We start from the raw sequence: 13145 nt of genomic DNA on the forward strand, positions 1-13145 counted from the left end.
ACGGCTCGGAAACGTTCTGCATCAGTGTTATTTTTACATTTTCAACATAACAAATACACTAAACAGGTGTTTCAAAATGTCACACTTTGAACAGCAGTAATTTAATTAGCATAAAAATTCACTGTTCTTAGTTTCATTGAAATATTAGTGGAAAGGAGATATTTTATACGTGCTATGTTTCAACTCTATTTTTAATTTTAATTTTTTTTTTCTCTCTTTGGAAATCAGGTGATGCAGTTACGAGCCAAGGGATACCAGATTAGACTCTGTCTGCTACTTTCACCAGAATCTGCATTTTGCTTCAGCATAGCCAGGGCTCTTCTTTAGTGGACTCAGGCACACAAAGAAGCAAAGGCTTTGCCAGCTCCTACTTTGTCATATGACTCAACTTTACCACAACTAAGCATATACTCAAAGGACTCTATTTCCTACTAGAGGGACACATGCTCATGGTGTTCATGGATGCTTTATTTAAAATAGTTCAGACATGGAATCAGCTTAGATATCTATCAACTGATGGATAGATAATGAAAACATGGAACCTACACAGAATGGAATTTTATTCAGCTGTGAAGAAAAATGAAATCATGGGATTTTCATGGGGAACTGTTAAATATTGTTATATCAAGTGTAGTAACCCAGACAAGAAATACAAAGAACTTATGTTCTAACTCATATGCGGACCTTAGCATCGAATCTTTAGATTTGTTTGTTTAGTTTGCAGTACCTGTATAATTCATGAGACTAGATAAGGACTACTGGTGAGGAGAGGATAAAGGACTTAAGGGAGTGGGGATAGCAGAACATAGGTGACATAAAGGCTAAAAGAGATAATGAGAAGAGAGGTTTAAGCGGGAGCAGAGTAGAAGGCCAGGACAGAAGAGGGCATTGTGGGAGGGAAAACTAACCTAATGTTTAGAAAAGCCCAGGGAAGCCTATTAGTTTATAACATAGTTTAATGCAATTTTATAACACATATTCATATAAAACAGTTGGAGTAGCCCTCTATAGGGGATCTGATAATCCCAGAAGCCACAGGTTGCCAACTTAAAAGCCATGTGTGTTGGTCACAGAACATGGAGAAATCAAGTTGATACAGACAAGGATGCTTCCTCCTTGCTGAATAGCTTTCATAAATCTGGAAGGTGCTATATCTATTTCTAGGGGTTGGAGAGCCAACTTACCCAGTCTTACTCAGTTGTGCACCCTGTAAATGACAATAATGACCAGCCTGGCAAGGTGTGCCCATGGGTACAATAAAGCTTAGATACTATAGGGGTAACTGCTTCTGGATCTGATTTAAGGCCTGTTGCACAGGAGGAAACACATGCTCAGCTCTGTTTACAGAACTATTACAAAAGAGAAAATGACTCCTGAGCAAAGCATTGACTTATCCGAGGAGGTGGGTTCAGCCTCTAGAGCCCATATCCCTGTAAATGATGCTCATCTAAGGGGAAGACCAGGAGCAGCAGGCAGCTAAAGCCCCGTCTTCTTCACCCAGAAAGCTGACAATGCAAGTAATGCTTCCTGCTCTGGTTTGTGTCCCCCGAATTCATGTGTTGGAAATTTAACCTCCAATGAGACAATGTGGAGAAGTGGAGAGGGATTTTCAGAGGTGGGTCTACCTTTAGAAACAGATTGATTCCAGTATCAACACAGAGGGTTAGTTAGTGTAGGGATGGGTTCATAATAAAAAGATGAGTCTGGCCCCTTCCCTTACTCTCCCACTCTCTTCCAACTTCTCCTTTGCACACCTGTGCACAGACACTTTTGGCCCTATACAGGTGGGTGTAGCATGCTACACCGGTACTGGCAGCATGCTCTAGGACTTTCCATCCTTCAGAACGGTTAGCCAAATAAATTTCTGTTCATTAAAAATATAATGCAGTCTCAGCAGGGCAATGGTGGTACACACCTTTAGTCCCAGCACTCAAGAGGCAGAGGCAGGTGGATCTAAGTTCGAGGCCAGCCTGGTCTACAGAGGGAGTCCAGGACAGCCAGGGCTACACAGAGAAACCCTGTCTCAACACTCTTCCCCCAAGAAAACAACCAATGACCCCCCCCCCCGAACTCAAACCAACCAACCAAACAAACAAACAAAAATCCAGTCTTTGGCACCCTGTTATAGCAACAGAAAACAGACTAAGTCACCTTCCCAGAGGACTTCCAATGATGACGGACAGGTTGCACATCTGTGCTGTCCGACACAGTGGCCACTGGCTACCTGTGCTCTTGAGAACTAGAAGGGTGGATTGGATTGTAAATTGTGTTCAATTAAGATTTGGATTTAAATAGTTAAATGTGACAATTGGAGTCATTATTTGGCATCTCAAGTTTAAACCTTGTAAGGGTTAAAACCTTACAAGAGCTAATTGTGCTTTATTTATTTAGAAATAAAACAGCAACCTGAAAATTCTTGGAAAAGGTGTTATCTGCTACTATCTTGCTATCTACACTGTTTTGTGAGAATAATTAGAAGCTTCTCACTTAACTGGAAATACAACTAATTATCTTAAATGAAAATAATTTACATTTAGATTCTGTTGGCATATGTTTTTTATTTCTTCTCTAGAGTGAAGTTATCAGAGTCAAACAATTTTAAGATTGGGCATGGAGGCCCTTGTTTTATTTCAGAGAAAAGCCATGTGTCAACATTCTTTGGTCTTTCCCCAGAACACCAAGGATATAGTGAGCTATGGTCTGGATCAGAGCAGTAGATTGGAGGTTCCACGTGAAATGAAGGTCGGTGGGTAAAGCAGCAACTTTTGCGCTAAGTGTATACATGACACATTTTGGGATGCACTTAATACTAAATAATGAAGCTCATGCTGGGTAGCAGCTCATTCGGTGCAGTGGATCGCACACAAGCACGAAGAAACGGCCAGCTTGTAACCTACCTCTGCAGAGCTGATGACAGGAGATCGTAATGGCTCACTAACTACCCAGCCCAGCCTACAGCCTATCTCAAAAACCAGTGTGGACTACTCCAGAGAAATGGCACCCACAGATGACCTCTGGCCTCCACATGCATGCACACACACATGTAAATGTACCTGCACACACACAGACACACAAAGCCTAATAATAATAAGATGATTCAATCATCTGGAGAGAGCAAAGTCTATAAAATTCTTAACTGAAAAAGCCAAAAATAGACCTGTTATTTCTTTTAATTTATGATTTGATTGGTTTTCTTAAAACTCAAACCTTCTTTTAAGTGAACCTCATCTCTGTGTATTAATCTTCAATCATTTTATTAAGGGTACATTAAGATAATGTTTAAGAATGAATTATAATCATCCTTAAAGCGTAAAATTTATCCAAATCATCATGGTGTCTTAAATTCCTTTGTAAGAACATAATCAATTTTGTAAAAAGGCAAATGTATTAGAAAAGTTACTCCTAAGGAAAAGACCTTCTTATGAGTAGTAACACTTTATGAAGAATATTGATTACAGTTAGCTTTGTGAGTAGACTCCTGATTAAATAGCCCTACCCCCACCCCGTGATGAGCCACAACCCAGCTCAGAATATTGCTGTTTGCATAGACTTACAAACAGATGACAAGCAGTGGGGGTGCGGGGGGGGAAAGGAGTTTAAAAGGATGGTCAAAAGTTGACACACAGGAAGGACAGGAATTAACTTTGTCACATGAGCACTTTTGTCTAAGTCTGAACTTAGATTAAGGCAGAGGAGAAATTTAGGAGACAGGAGTTGGGAGAGGAAGTAGCAGATGCCAGATGTTGGAAGTAAGACCATCAGATGTGGGGAACCGGTTCAGCGGGACCAATGGTAATGAACTGAAACTTCTAATGAAAACAATGCTCTAACCTGGGCCAACTCAGGTAGGAAGTGTAGTTCAGATGCTACTGTACTGATCCTGTGTCACCTCTAAGGATCCCTCTTGGATCTTGGGTTTGGATAATTAAGGAAGTTACAATTTTCCCCCTTGTGTTAGAATCCACATTGCCATGTTTCTGAAACATGTCCATTTGGACTAAATCTTTTTAGTGACAGGAGCTAAGTCATAATTTTCTTGGCAGTCTCATCCATGTCCTAGTCTTGCTTCTCCTTTTTGCTGTGACAAAATACCTGGGAAAAGCAAACGAAGGAAAAAGGAATTGTAGTTCACGGGGGATTCACTACTGTTGGGGAAGTCAAGGCAGCAGGAGCGGGGTTGGTCACTCTAGCATCCGCATCCTGGTGCTCAGTTTGCTTTCCAAGTTTTACATAATCTGGGAATTCCTGCCCAGGGAACTGGCCCACTCAGAATCAAACTGGGTCTTTCCATATTAATTATAGCAGTCAAGGTAAACCTCTTCACGTATGCCCAGAGTCAATCGCCCAGGTGATTCTGTAGTCTGTCAAACTGAGAATTATCATTAACCAATATTCTACTTTCCAATAATTCTAAACTTTTTCTTTATTACATTTACTTCCATATGGAGTCAAGTTCTTTCATGAGAAATAACAAAGCAGGGCTCTATTCTCTTCTTGACAGGTCTTGCATAGCTAATGGTATATCTGACAGATTCACCACAACCAGCACATCTGCTTCTAGGTAAGAAAGAAGTTGTCTTTTCCCTACTCACACTAATAGCAGAGAACAGTTTTGTGACTCAAACCAAAATGCTTTCAAGTGGAATGGATACCAGCATGGTATATAATAATTCTCTTTCCTTCTGATGCTGTCAACCTACAGACTATGCCAGATCCCACAGGTTGAGGAAATCCAATCAGCCTCAGACACCAGTCACCATACATTTCTGATGGACTCACTACACACCAGAGTTCCCAGAGACCTTTAACAAGTTAGCTGAGATGGCTAACAAAACTTGAGAAACACATACATGCATTGGCTATTCCAAAAAGCATTATGAAGGACATGACAGCCCTAGGTTATGAGGTACTTTGATCAGTGCAGTTCAGTCTCATTTTGAATGTACCACCCTCCCAGTGTCCCTGCGTTCAACAACCTGAACTCACTCTCGTTTCTGTGGAGCTCCTATCTGCCCATGTCCCAGATGTCAGTGGGTCACATCTAACCTTTAGTCCTCTAATCACTCAGTCTTCTTGGTCAATGTTCCATGAGGCTATTCAGGGACTCACCACAGCAGCAGAAAACCTGAAGTTACCAATGGAGGCTGGCTGTGAGTTAAAGCATTCACGTTGGGCAGTCTGGAAATCCCATGGTATTTAGGAGCTCTATGAGAGGAACTTGGGATAAAGGTCAAATGAAGTTCATATTATAAAAATCTTTTATAGACTCGACTTACATATTTCTTTAACTCTTCTTCTAGGATGTCACCCTCCATCACTCTTCTCCTTTCGGTAATGTGCTCACCTCTGTCTTTCTTGCTTAAAGGGAGGTATCAGATTGACTAAATACAATGACCTACAGATGCTAGATAGACCCAAGCAGAATATACTGGTAACCGATCTTAGCGACAGGTGAAAAGCATTTTTGTGGTTGTGATGAATATGAGATACCAAGAAAAGCAAGCCTCCATCCTCACCATAAAACTTCCAGAATTAAGGCATGCTTAGACTAAATGTGCACCCCCAAACTTCAGGTGTTGCCAATGTAATACCATTGGTAGTTAGGGTATCAAGAGGGATTGAAGCCCTCATCTAAGGAGTTTCAGACAGCTTTTGGCTGGCTCTTTTACCTTCCTTTTTCCCTGTGCAAGGACATGAAACCAAGATACTATATCAGAGGCAGAGCACAGCCCTCAAAGGACATCAGTACTTATGGCTTCATCTGTGCCGTGACTTCACAGCTTCAAGAACTGTGAGCTATAAGCTTCCAGCCTTTCTATATCATTCTGCCTGAGGTGTTCTGTTGCATCAGCACAAACGGGTTGAGGTAGGAAGCTCCCATATGCTCCATTTTATAAATCAGAAAGCCAGGCAATTCAAGGTGATCAACACAGAAAAGAGAAAGGCAAAGACAATGTTCTCATCCCATCCACACATAAGAAGACTTTTCCTATGAAAATAGAAATCAGCAAGCACGTGGTGACAGTATGAAGACTGCCTCTGCTTTTGTTGCAACTTCTAGGACTGGGCAAGAGATGTCCTGTTGCCTTCTGGCTGTTCATCAAACATATACTTCAGTCTTTCTATCCTTGAAACTGGAATTTGCGGGTTTCTGAGACACCATAGCAGAGCAAGCTTTCAGGTGCTCACATGCCTGTCAAATATACAATCTTTGGCACTCAGCATTATCCATTTTAGTTTCTTTCTGAAGCCCTGTAAGAACTAGAGATGGTGTCATTTTGTGGCTGGAGGAATTGAGGTGTCCACATGTAGACCTCATTCTCAGGTCTGTGTTATTAAGATCCATTAAATGTATTTATCTTCTTAGAGATGGTATAGCTCTGGGACCTGTCACTCACTGCCATTAGGAGGTTGCTAATAATAACACAAAACCCAATATCAGATAATGGGAGGCAAAGACAGATTCAGAATTATAGGAGCATGAGATTCAAAAGAAGACATCTCACTGTCTTCCCCACTGTGGAGACCAGTGGAAATCTCTCTAAATGTCAGCAGTGGTCAGTTCCTGAGCAGAACAGTGGAGGGATTGTGTGAATTTCTTGATTATCTTGTTTATCATGTCTATTTAATAAATATAGATTCCTTTTTAGTGTGAATGACATTTTTTTTCATCTTAAAATAGTGATTTAATGAGTAGCAATTTTATGTTCTCAAGGGAAGAGGCCACCGCAAAGTTCTGACCCAATGAATTGGCAGTGTTCCTCTTCATTTGTTTTTAAAGAGGGAACTTCAAGGACCCACTGGAGTGCTGAGGGCTGGCAACACCCTGTTTCTGGAACCCACACTTAACAGTGGTTACCCAGAGAGACAGCAAGGAGCTTGGCAGCCCACAAGCTGTCCTGGGCTCTGCCATCTGTTAAAGGGGCAGTGGATACTGTCCCAGTACCATCAGCATCATCTGGGTCTTAGGATGCCCCACATCTAGCCCACACTGGGGTGGAGCACAGCGCATTTTAAGGAGTTCTTGGGAAAAGTTGATGTCTACTGTTGAGTCAGCCACCTTGCCTTGCTAGGCTTCTGTTTATCCCATAGCCCAAGCCCCCCCCCCCCAAAAAAAAACCCACAAAGTCAAGTAGATATGATGGCCCTGGAAACCTTGGTTTTGATTCTGTTTATAAAATTTTTATCATGGAAGAGGAGGTGGGAAGACTATAAGAGCCAGGTGGGCATGTGTACCAACACAGTCTTTTCTGGACTTGACAGGATGTGGCACACATGAACTCACAGCAGACATGACTGCGTATATAGGATCTGTACGCAATCAAGCCAGTCAGGATCCTAACAGGGATGGGGAAGGACTCAGGAAGCCTCACCCTTGGCTGACAACAATATGTTGGAAACTGATGGCTGCTGGGGGAGGCAGGGATGTGGCCCTGGGAGTCTACGCATGTTCTGGTGAGTGATCTTACACCCAGGTACATAAAGGCAGCACGAGGTGGACTCAGTGTGTTTAGAAAGAGCACTCTCAGCCCAAGAGCAATGGTGGGGCTGGGATAGAGGACTAGAAGGGAGGGAAAGTTAGGGTTTAATCAAAACACATTATGTACATTCATGAAATTATCAACTAACACAGAAAATATTTGTTGGAATAATGCTGGATCAGCAGATGCCAAGGCTGATAGAGGATTTGGGGGTGGGGTGGAGCTGCGGGTGTTTTCTGGGCCTCTGGTGCTTCTTTTTATTTCCAAAATGCCACCAGTCTGGAGTTGAACTGGGCTGCTTTGAAAGCACTGGTGCCTTTTCCCCCCAAGACTAAATGTACAGGATTTTTTTTTTCCTGCATGTAGGTGGAAATGTGCGGATAGTAGCTTAAAACCAGGGCTGCACTATGAACAAAAACTGCTCTTAAGAGCCTGAGCCCTGTGACCTCTTTCTCTCAAACAAACGAATAAAGCTCAGTGCTGCATCTAAGCTCATCTGTCAACAGGCCTTCTCCAAGAACTCAATGTGATTAGGGGATTTTATGTGCAAGGTGTCTCCAGGTGGGAGAAATAAACACAGAGGCTAGGGCACTCGGGGCATTTTCCTCCCTCCTGGTTGGGCAGAAAGGGCTTTAGAGCAGCTATGAGGAAATAGATTGTTCTAGCAGGAGGAAGGGAAGACAACAGGAAGTGAGTCCCTGCTGTGTCTGCACAGTTCAGACCTCACCTGTGAAGCAGGCCTGGTGCTTACAGAGCTCCAGAGGGAGTCTCTGATCAAAGACCTCAACAGCTGGGCAGAGACCTTTAGCTCGGAAACAGGAAGCAGCAGGGGACTCCTTTGGGTTCTTAAGCAAGTGGTGGGCCAGATGAAAACCGGTCAGGTACCCCTCACCTTTTGATGGAAATGTCCCCGTAAACCACTGCAATGGTACATGAAACATGCATGCAACTTATCTAATTTGCAGAACATTCTAACACCTAGGAGGGCTAAGTCTGCTGACTCATAGATCTGAGGCTTGCTAGCACTGACCAGCACTGGGGGAGAGGACTGTGCAGTGTGTGCTAACCCAGAATAAGACCCCCATATCAGTACTGTGGCGTGTTTTCTACAGAATGTGTCTGCCCATCATTTTTTTAAACCATTTTCTCTTTCACAATTGCATACATATATGCAATCACTGTTCACCCTTTCTTATGTCCCTGGCACCTTCTGCCTGCCTCCTTACAAGTCTCTACAGCATGTTCATGTCTTTTTGTTTCACTCTGTGACCCACTGAGTTGAGGAACATTTATGTGATCATGGGCAAGGAACTGTCCACTGGAGTGTGGTGGGCTCACCAGTGGAAACAAGACTGATGGCAATGACTGCTGCTTTCCCAGAATCCGTCTGTACCAACATGGCGGCGGGGATGGGGTAGGGTTCCATGAGTCCCTCCTTCATTTATGAGAGCTGGTTACTGTTGAGAGGCCCAGTCGCACGCAGATCCAGTCCAGGAGACTGAAGCTCTTGGGTGGTCATTATTCCATGGCAGTGTCTAGCCTGAAAGCATCTGTGTCTCTTACTTCCTTTATGTGTCTCTTCTCTCTTTTTCTTTCTCTCTCTCTCTCTTCTCTCTCTGAGTCTCTCTCTGTCCCTTCTTGCTTTCTGCATTTCTTCCCTCTCTCTGCATTTTCCTCTGTCTCTCTGAGCATGCACTCTCGCCCACCCCACCCCATTTTTCTGTCTCCTGTTGCATGGTAACTTCCCTGGTCTAGTTCCTTGGGACCTGTGAACTCACTTGAGCTGCCCTCAAGAAATCTGCATTTAGAAACTGTACTTTAACTAGAACTGGCTCATTTTATCGGCAGAAGAATGCTTATCAATGTTCTCCGAGCCTTAGAGGGATTGATACCTGCTTAGGTTTGAGCACTCAACTGTCACTTACTCCCAGTACCTTCATACAGTCGTAAGTCTCTGGATTTACTGTCATTCACTACAGAGAGAGATTTCTCTGATGAAGGCCAAGTGTAGCACTTGTCTATGGGTATAAACATGAATACTTTACAGAAAGTTTGATTCCATGTCAACTTAGCTGAACAACAGTAGTAGTTTCCCAACTTATGCCTATGGCCTCCCCACCTGTGGAATTTGGGGCAAATTCACAATACCAGGCATGTATTTCCTAGTATAAAACATGCCTCTTAGAGTTGAAAAATGGGAACTCAAACTACCCATCACTAGGATTAAAAGTTACATTAGATTGGGATAGTTGGCACAGGGAGGCAGTGACTGCTCTCTTGGCATTTGCCATGAATTTTATCTACAGAGCAGGTAGTATAGGTTTCACTGCTCAAGGCTGCTCGGGGTTTTTATGTCTGTTGCAAGCAAGAAGGTAGATACACATAGTTAGTATAATAAAAGTTATATTTTATTATGCTGAGGGCCATCACACAATGTTCACACTCTAACTTCCTAGCCATGGTCCTAAGCATACCTCCCCAAGGCTGCTCACCTGTGCTAGTATCTTAGCTAAAGGTCAGGCCCAGTCTCTAAGAGAAGTCTCTGATTTGAGGGTCAGGATCCTGAAAGAGACCCTCCAGCCACAGGAAAGATCAAGGTGGCATCTCTCTAGATGTGCAGAACTGAGCAGAGCATTGCTCTTGGTCTCTGCTTATATACTGTCCTGTGAGTGTCATGCAGTTCTAAGACTGTCATCTTGAGTGAGTGATGTCACTGAGTTCCGATCATCAAGTACAGCCCTGGGTATAAGTGGGGATCCCCACTAAGCTATTTTTACCTGTCTAAGAGGCATTTTTTACTATGCTCATTACAATGTCCCTTTAGAGACAGCTGTTTTACTACCTTAGAAAGAAAACTCAGGCGAGACCCATAACAGCATTAGAGTCACAGTATGGGAGAGTTGGGGTGTGGGATGCTAAGGAACAAGGTGAAAGGAAAGGTCTTCAGAATTCCTGAGTAGTGGGTGTGGAGACTAGTTCTTATTCTTGTTTTTTCTTGAAATCAGTATTAGGGTCTCTGTGAATGACAGGATCTTAACTTTGACTTAGCATGCTTAGCTGATGAGGTAGACAGAGAAACATCACACTCAGGAAAGATGTCCTAGGAGGGGAAATTTTGCAGCATCATATCTCTGTCTTAATGATTCTTCTCTGCCACCTCCACCTTTGCCACACTATGGGGGAGTTTCCTCCTCCCTGGGCCTGTTTGATCCTTGGAATCAGCATCCCTGATGTCTGCTGGTACAGAGGCCGCCAAGAGGGAAGCCTGCAAAACGATGTTTAGCACAGCATAGGATGGTGCTGGTCAGGGCTATTGCTGCATGCCCTTGACTATGAAGATTGAGCCATTTCACATTCATGAGTCATTTGGGTTCCACTTTAGGGCTGGAAGAGACTTTTTTTTTTTTTAACTCAACACACTTGAACTGCAATAGAGCTAAGATTCCTATACTCTTTAAAGAACACCCACAGCCACCACTAGATGTCCTCATACCTGGGCTATAGAGCCCAGTGCATCAAGGCCAAGAAGCCAGCAGTACCTTAGCCAAACACCACCTCCCAAAGTTCCACAGATTCCCAAAAAATGTGCAACCTGAAGGCCAAGTAGTGGAAGACCCTTCACATTCAAACCATGAACAGCAACCAAGAAAAATCCCGGAGAAGAAAGTTGAAAACAATGGGCTTTAACACTTTCTGTGAGTCTCGTGAGGGACCACAAAGTGTCTTTAGTGACATCTAACAACACAAGGAGGAATGTCTGTAGAGGGTCAGAGTTCAGGTCTTAGCAATCACTCCAGCTCCAGGGGACCCAATGCCTCTGGATTTTACAGGTACTTTCACACATCTACGTACACACACACACACACACACACACACACACACACAAATCTAAAAACAGAAACGCTACACACTTATCATCATCTGAGTGCCATGTGTCCACTACTGACATGCTCATGCCTCTCCTTCCAGACTCTCCCTTAGGATGTTCATAATGTTTATTAATTAAGATAAGAGTTTTTCTTGAGAGCTGAATCAGTTAATTGATGTGGAAGGGAGTAGAAAAAGCAGAAGGGAGCACATAGCTTCAGAAGCCTCCTCTACAGTTGTTCAGAGGCAACAAAGTTGATCTGGAAGGTTCTGCCACTCAATATTTCATGCTGTGTGGAAGGGGAGCTGTCACACCCACTCAGTGACACTGTTGTAAGAGAAAGATTTATAGTCTGCAAGATTGTTTCCAAAACTGTGACTGCAGCAGTCATGTTTAACTCTGGATGTGATAACAACATTTAGGACACCAGTGCACACTGTAGAGAGCAAGAACTGAATCTGCTAAGTACTATTTGATGTGCCTTTTTTTCATAGGTTTCCCTCTCATGTGATCTACCTGTTCCTTCCATTACGATAAGAAAAACTAACATAAAAAAGTGAATACATGCAACCTGAATTAGACTCCACCATGTGCTCTAGAACCGCAGGATCTGATCTGGAAGGGTCCTGGAGGCAGGACCCCCCTAGTCAGGAAGATATAGGGACTATAGGGGAGAAGTCATACTACCTATTGGTAGGTCTGAGATTCAACATTCAAGACAGTCTTAGTCTCACAGATAATATGAAATTATTCTAGCCTGTTACACTGGAAGAAAGAAAATTAGACATTACATATATTAGTATACATATAAACACACTTATCACCAATTACAATGCCCTGTTTTCAAACTAGACAATTCTACACAAAGCTGATATCTTCTCATAGGCAGTTTTAAAACCATTATTCTTCCTTTTCGCCTTAGCTATGCCATAATTCTTCCCTGCCAGGTAAAGGAGCTTGACCTTGGCACAATTCACGCATGAGCAAATGTCAACCATCTGCATCCCAGAAAGGTAGACAAAGGTGACTGAGTGAACCAGGCACCTTAGATGCACTCTAGTTGATGTTCACATCCACAGGCAGAATGATTCTTTTAAACATTTAAACAAGGTTTTGAGAACTGGGTCAGATTTATTTTCTAAAAAAATAAATAAATAAAAATAAAAAAAATTCCCAATGTTTGCATAATCACATTTAACATGGATAAAATGAAGGTTCCTGGGTAATATTTCATCCACAGTCAAGTGTCTCCCAAGTTTAATAAGGTTTCTAATTTTGGAAATATAAGATATTAATGTTTAATGTAAGAAATGATGAATCAAACAAAGACTATGCATGGAGAGGACCTAGTCCCCATGCTCAGATGTAGTCCATTAGCAGCTCAGTCTCCATGGGGGTTCCCTAGTAAGGAGCATAGAGGCAGTCTCTAGCATGAACTCGGTTGCCTGGAGAGGTGTACTTACTAAGCCACAGAGAAAGAGGATCCAGGCAGTCCTGATGAGACCTGATAGGCTAGGGTCAGACAGTTGAGGAGGACGACTAGGGGACTATCAGTGGACTAGGGGAGGGACATAGGGGGAGAAAAGGGAGGGACGGTGGGACCTAGAGAAGATGAAGGAGGGGGCTACAGCTAGAATATTTTTTATCTAGATAAATTATAATTATTACTATTAATAATAATAATAAAAGTAAAAATTTAAATTTAAAAAAAAGTAAAATGATTTTTATCTAACTAAAGAATAAAATGGAAGCATCTCTTAAAATATAACTGATTATTAAACGTTACTGACATTAAC

At 42.6% G+C, this 13145-nt stretch overlaps 1 protein-coding gene across 3 annotated transcripts in view; it reads right to left on the bottom strand.

The window, feature by feature from the left end:
* Nucleotides 1–13145, bottom strand: part of Prkn (parkin RBR E3 ubiquitin protein ligase) — a 1244902-nt gene that overhangs the window by 349754 nt on the left and 882003 nt on the right. The gene's annotated exons all lie outside the window — the stretch shown is intronic.

The sequence above is a fragment of the Psammomys obesus genome, unplaced genomic scaffold, assembly GCF_907164565.1.
Source record: "Psammomys obesus unplaced genomic scaffold, mPsaObe1.curated_primary_1811, whole genome shotgun sequence".
NCBI classification, from domain to species: domain Eukaryota; kingdom Metazoa; phylum Chordata; class Mammalia; order Rodentia; family Muridae; genus Psammomys; species Psammomys obesus.